We start from the raw sequence: 7,202 nt of genomic DNA, 5'->3' as shown, positions 1-7,202 counted from the left end.
TGTGTGTGTGTGTGTGTGTGTGTGTGTGTGTGTGTGTGTGTGTGTGTGTGTGTGTGTGTGTGTGTGTGTGTGTGTGTGTGTGTGTGTGTGTGTGTGTGTGTGTGTGTGTGTGTGTGTGTGTGTGTGTGTGTGTGTGTGTGTGTGTGTGTGTGTGTGTGTGTGTGTGTGTGTGTGTGTGTGTGTGTGTGTGTGTGTGTGTGTGTGTGTGTGTGTGTGTGTGTGTGTGTGTGTGTGTGTGTGTGTGTGTGTGTGTGTGTGTGTGTGTGTGTGTGTGTGTGTGTGTGTGTGTGTGTGTGTGTGTGTGTGTGTGTGTGTGTGTGTGTGTGTGTGTGTGTGTGTGTGTGTGTGTGTGTGTGTGTGTGTGTGTGTGTGTGTGTGTGTGTGTGTGTGTGTGTGTGTGTGTGTGTGTGTGTGTGTGTGTGTGTGTGTGTGTGTGTGTGTGTGTGTGTGTGTGTGTGTGTGTGTGTGTGTGTGTGTGTGTGTGTGTGTGTGTGTGTGTGTGTGTGTGTGTGTGTGTGTGTGTGTGTGTGTGTGTGTGTGTGTGTGTGTGTGTGTGCGTGTGTGTGTGTGTGTGTGTGTGTGTGTGTGTGTAGAATGTTGACCATATTTTGATTTCGAAATTCACTCTTCAATTGTCACTATGTCGTCCATGGAAGATGTAACTTGACAGCTGCTACACTCAGTGGGTGGGGAACATGGGAAAAGAAATTATGATGGAACTCAGGATCGTATGCAAGATTGCTTTCTTTTCAACCCGAGACACTTTCCTCCGGGGAACTCACAGAAGGGATATCCAAAAAGAACCAAGCTAGACAGGGACGTACCGGGTGGTACCTCGCATGCTATCAACCGGGTCAAAATCTTTAAGAAAATCAAGATAAATCGGAGCTAGCAAATCCCAACCTGGACCGTTCAAAAGTGAAGTTTGGAGGGACGGCTTTCAACCAGTAACGTTACCGAGCAAATGGTGTAAGTGGATCAAAAGTTCTCCCATAAAGAACAGAAATCCTAATGTGTTTTACATTATTTGGGGGGTGTTTATTAACAAATTTGGTTCCCTCATGACGTCACATGGATATGTATACTTGCGGTTCTAATACTTTTGGCCTTCCGCTGAACTTTGTTGTGTTGTACGGCTCATGTTGATTGAGTACTTGGAGACCAGGGTTGGACGGCTGATTGTTACGGCACCGCCCAGGGTATCACAGGCTCTTTACCGGCGTCCCGGAAGAGCCCACGATCCTTTCCAAGATGTCACCGGCGAAGTTAGGGTTTTCGCCACGAGGGGACGTGCTTCTTGGTAGGCTCGATGGTCCGTCGGATTTTGGCTTTCCGACCGCTTCTTTCCTGCCCGCTTTGGTGTCAGCTGCGTCGTGCTGTTGAGCAAATTTGGGGGAAACACAAAAAAGGCCCTCTTGGACCTGCCAAAAGGGTTATAGCATATATCTGTGACGTCTTTTAGTTTACACGTGGTTTACAATTTCTATTTTTGTTTGTTTCTCGTTTTACAATTTACCTTTTTAATGTTGTGTTCCGTCGACTTCGGTTTCACACTGAATGTGGTTTTTTGTGTTTTTAACCACTTTTTTAATCTATTTAATATATACATTAAATAAGTTTTACAATTTTTAACAAAAATAACTTCTACTAACCGTACTACTTTTAACATTTAGTTTATAAGATTTTAACTAGTTTTTTTTTTAACCGATGTAAGCCACTTTTACTTGGCTACTTTATATCTGTAAATATGAAAAATACTTTTAAAACATTTACACCACAATTTTCACAATTCGAACGAACTTATAACGACGCGCACTTCCGTTCTCTGAAACGGTCACAGGCAGAAAGAACTAGCCCCGTATGTGCAAAAATCTACGTTACATTTGACCGACACACATACGAAGGAGAATGTAATTTTTACGCGGGTGTGTTCGCTCTCCGGGTGATCACACTTCCCCGGCATGTACCCTGCCTAAACCCGACGCCCATGGATATCCCTCAGAGAAAAGTGCCTGCATTTAGGCGTTTAGGAAAGAGGAATTGGATCTACTGTGGTATTACTCTCAACGGAGTACAGGAGTGGTAGGATTTTGTGGCGAAGTCACAAATAGTTAGATTGTACCAAACGGTTACATTACCCCATCGTCCCTTTTCAAAATGAATTCATTCATTTTGCCCAAGAGAGATGAATGTAAAAGTTTCGAATACCTTTAATTTATTTTGATTGATCAAAATAAGTTATCAACCTTTTGAACCTTCCAAACTCACAATCCGCATAATTTACAGTCACCTGGTGACAGAAACAGCTAGTGGTTTTGGTTCAGTGTCTTTCGCTGTTGTAGCGATCATTAATGACGGCACTCACGGCAAACGTCAAATGCGATGAATTAAATCAAATGTTCATGAACAGGAATACAAGAAGAAGGAAATCATAATAAACGAGTGGGTCGACCCAAAGTAAACAAGTTACCTACAAGTTGCTGTTTGGATTCTCAGGTAAGTCCTTGTTTTCACAGTATAAATCCTCCTAAGCGCTAATTGTGCAGATTTTAGTTTATTTTTTAAAGTTTTCGTTTCTCTTTTCTGTTCTAGCTAAAACTGCGGGGAAGAAATATCCGGAATAGTGGAATACTATCGAAATATCAGCAGGTAAGTTTTGATTATTTTTGTTTGTGTGCTCTATAACACATCCGAAATTTATCTACAATTCGGATTAAACATGTTTCCTCGTTGTTCCAGCTCTTCACATCAACCTCGGTGGGGACGGAAGGAAACAAACGGAGGAGATTTTTGGTGAGTTTTATGTATCGTTTGAAATAAGAAAAGCTACACATGAATTTGTGTTTTCTTTTTATTTCTTTCTTTTAGGTACCGGGGTCTCAAGAATGCAGCAAAAAGGATCTCGATTGCCAGGTGCCTCTGCCATCTTTTCCGGATTTATGGTTGGTCCAGGACCTGTGAGGTACCAAGGACAAGGTTTGGAATGGTCAAATAATCAAAGTACTGCATCTCTCAAAGCAGAAGCTTTTAGACGATACTTGATTTTTTTTGTCTTTTCAGGATCAGTGATTGAAAATAAATTTACTTATTTGGATTGCCTGAGTTCGTTTGTGGTCTATCCGAAATTCCTACAGTAGTTGTATCGAAACGGTGTTCCCCTTCGAGTTTGGTGATTAATAGAATCCTTGGGAAAAATAATTGGGATTATGACCAATGTTCGTGGTTAGCTGCAAAAAATTACGTTAATCACACAGATCGTGATACAAGTGTTTATTTTAGAGTTCAGCTTTTCTACCATTGTTGGCTGCGAGGGCACAAATAGGTTTAATGACCGTTCTTGATGTGTATAGGGAATCATAAAACTCTGATTAAGAACGTTAATAGCTTTTTCGACTGTAGAGAATCGTCGGTCTCAATTTCCTGAGAACAGTTGACCATTACATTTCCGAAATTTCTGAAAAAAAAACTTTAAATTCTCTTGCCATTTCCTAGAGAAATCCGCAAATACTCCTCAAGGGATTCACTCAATTGCTTCAAAAGTCAAAACCACTTAAAAGGTAACTCAGAAATCGGATTTAAGATAGTTTTTATTCCACCGCTCGAAAAATCCAGTTTGTTGGACAAAAAGAGGATCATAAATTTTCTCAAAACTCTTGTAATATTTCAAATTTTCAATCTTGACCGTTACGAATCTGAGTACAATCAGTGGGTCTATCTAAATGAACAATTCGAATAAGTTTTTCACTCCTTTAAACAAGACATCGCAATGGGCTCTGCCCGTTTCTAATTTTAGCAATTAATTTGCTTCTGAGCAGTTCAAATGGACCTATTAGATGGGGTTAGTGAATTGATAACATACTCATAACGAGTTCTATATCTGGTTGTAAGTTTGTAAAGGGATTTTGAAATTTTCGAGAACTACTTGCCCTTCCAAGTAGTTGCACGCGAATTGTTCGCATCTTAGGTGCAGTTTCTCATCTTTTCCTACACAATACGCGAAGTATAGAATTGCGAGCTCTTTTTCCGCGAATAGCTAAGTGGTTCGAAAACACATCATGAAAAGTATTCATACTTAAAAGGTTTCCAATGCACGATTTCTCTGAATTTATGTATAATCTTTTCCGTTTTTGTACTACTTTGAGATGATGCTTTAAAGTAATTTGAAACGAAGGTTTTAAAGAAACTTGAATGGTTCTTCTTCTGGATTCGTTTCTAAATCTATTTCGTAGTGTTTGTTCAGCTACAAAATTTTCTTAAATATGTTGAACTTCTGAATCCATCGTTTTAAACGCAGGCTCTAAAAAAAAAGAAAAAGGTATGAATATATGTAAATTATGTTGTAAATTTTGAAAACCATAATAAATTTTTACAAATGATTTTTAAGCATGTCGTCACTATCGACATAAATTAAATATAAGGCACTATTTACAATGAACTAATTTTTTAACACACTATATACAAAAATTTTGATTGTTGTCCACCAAATCGTTCAAAGGACGATTCAGGTTAAATCAGGAACTGATTTTCGTCCCTCTCCGGGGGATGGGAAAATGTAACAGGTTGATCATTATTTTATGTGGGCGCCAGAATGTAACTTGACAGCTGCTACACTCAGTGGGTGGGGAACATGGGAAAAGAAATTATGATGGAACTCAGGATCGTATGCAAGATTGCTTTCTTTTCAACCCGAGACACTTTCCTCCGGGGAACTCACAGAAGGGATATCCAAAAAGAACCAAGCTAGACAGGGACGTACCGGGTGGTACCTCGCATGCTATCAACCGGGTCAAAATCTTTAAGAAAATCAAGATAAATCGGAGCTAGCAAATCCCAACCTGGACCGTTCAAAAGTGAAGTTTGGAGGGACGGCTTTCAACCAGTAACGTTACCGAGCAAATGGTGTAAGTGGATCAAAAGTTCTCCCATAAAGAACAGAAATCCTAATGTGTTTTACATTATTTGGGGGGTGTTTATTAACAAATTTGGTTCCCTCATGACGTCACATGGATATGTATACTTGCGGTTCTAATACTTTTGGCCTTCCGCTGAACTTTGTTGTGTTGTACGGCTCATGTTGATTGAGTACTTGGAGACCAGGGTTGGACGGCTGATTGTTACGGCACCGCCCAGGGTATCACAGGCTCTTTACCGGCGTCCCGGAAGAGCCCACGATCCTTTCCAAGATGTCACCGGCGAAGTTAGGGTTTTCGCCACGAGGGGACGTGCTTCTTGGTAGGCTCGATGGTCCGTCGGATTTTGGCTTTCCGACCGCTTCTTTCCTGCCCGCTTTGGTGTCAGCTGCGTCGTGCTGTTGAGCAAATTTGGGGGAAACACAAAAAAGGCCCTCTTGGACCTGCCAAAAGGGTTATAGCATATATCTGTGACGTCTTTTAGTTTACACGTGGTTTACAATTTCTATTTTTGTTTGTTTCTCGTTTTACAATTTACCTTTTTAATGTTGTGTTCCGTCGACTTCGGTTTCACACTGAATGTGGTTTTTTGTGTTTTTAACCACTTTTTTAATCTATTTAATATATACATTAAATAAGTTTTACAATTTTTAACAAAAATAACTTCTACTAACCGTACTACTTTTAACATTTAGTTTATAAGATTTTAACTAGTTTTTTTTTTAACCGATGTAAGCCACTTTTACTTGGCTACTTTATATCTGTAAATATGAAAAATACTTTTAAAACATTTACACCACAATTTTCACAATTCGAACGAACTTATAACGACGCGCACTTCCGTTCTCTGAAACGGTCACAGGCAGAAAGAACTAGCCCCGTATGTGCAAAAATCTACGTTACATTTGACCGACACACATACGAAGGAGAATGTAATTTTTACGCGGGTGTGTTCGCTCTCCGGGTGATCACACTTCCCCGGCATGTACCCTGCCTAAACCCGACGCCCATGGATATCCCTCAGAGAAAAGTGCCTGCATTTAGGCGTTTAGGAAAGAGGAATTGGATCTACTGTGGTATTACTCTCAACGGAGTACAGGAGTGGTAGGATTTTGTGGCGAAGTCACAAATAGTTAGATTGTACCAAACGGTTACAAAGATGAGCAGCGTATCAAAATTTTTGCTCGCGCATCGCAAAAGTCCGAACTACTCGCACGCTAAGCTGCCAAAATCACTAAAAGTTGCCAAATCATCCGTTACAAATGTCATTTCAAAGTTTGGGGAACGTTTGTCGACAGCCAGGAAGTGTGGATCGGGAGGAAACCGAAAATCGGAGGCCGCTGAGACGACAAAGAGAGTTGCCGGTAGTTTCGAGCAGGGGTGTCAGGTGTCCTGATTTATCAGGATTTGTCCTGATTTTCGAGATACCGTCCTGATTTTTTAAAAACGCTTGAATTGTCCTGATTTTTGAAAAATGGCCCTTAAAATGTCCTGATTTGTCCTGATTTTTAAAAAATATCCAAATCATAACTTAATTTATTGTTAAATGATGAGAACATCAAACAAATCATAAATAAAATAGTTTTACCAGTTAAACCAATGAGATACTCCGATTCAAATGACATTTAAATGAGGTTTTTCGATATTAACTGCAGGCTAGCCAAGGTTATTCTCGCTACAGTTGCATAATTCGAGGCGTCTTCAGCACCTATATTTCGCCTTTAGCTATGCAATCTTTGCAGAACTGCATTTTGTTTTCACCAATTTGGTGGTGTCCTGAAAAATCCTGATTTTTTCTTGGCGGTGTCCTGATTTTTGAAAAAACGACCTGGCACCTCTGGTTTCGAGCGAAACCCTAACCTCTCTCTCCGAGATGCCGCACATAAGCTGGGTGTATCGTCAACAACCGTGCATCGAGCCAAAAAACGAGCCGGACTATCGACTTACAAGAAGGTAGCGACTCCAAATCGCGATGATAAACAAAATACGACGGACAAAGCGCGATCCCGGAGGCTGTACACGACGATGCTGACGATGTTTGACTGCGTGGCAATGGACGACGAAACCTACGTCTAAGCCGACTACAAGCAGCTTCCGGGAAAGGAGTTTTATGCGGCAAAAGGAAGGGGAAAGGAAGCAGATATTTTCAAGCACATGAAACTGTCAAAGTTTGTGAAGAAATATCTGGTTTGGCAAGCCATCTGTACTTGTGGCTTGAAAAGCAGCATTTTCATAGCTTCCGGGACTGTCAACCAAGAAATTTACGTGAAAGAGTGTTTGAATAAACGTCTG

This window comes from Uranotaenia lowii, chromosome 3 (assembly GCF_029784155.1).
Source record: "Uranotaenia lowii strain MFRU-FL chromosome 3, ASM2978415v1, whole genome shotgun sequence".
NCBI lineage: Eukaryota > Metazoa > Arthropoda > Insecta > Diptera > Culicidae > Uranotaenia > Uranotaenia lowii.
The sequence above is the reverse complement of the archived record's forward strand: the minus strand, read 5'-3'. Positions refer to the sequence as shown.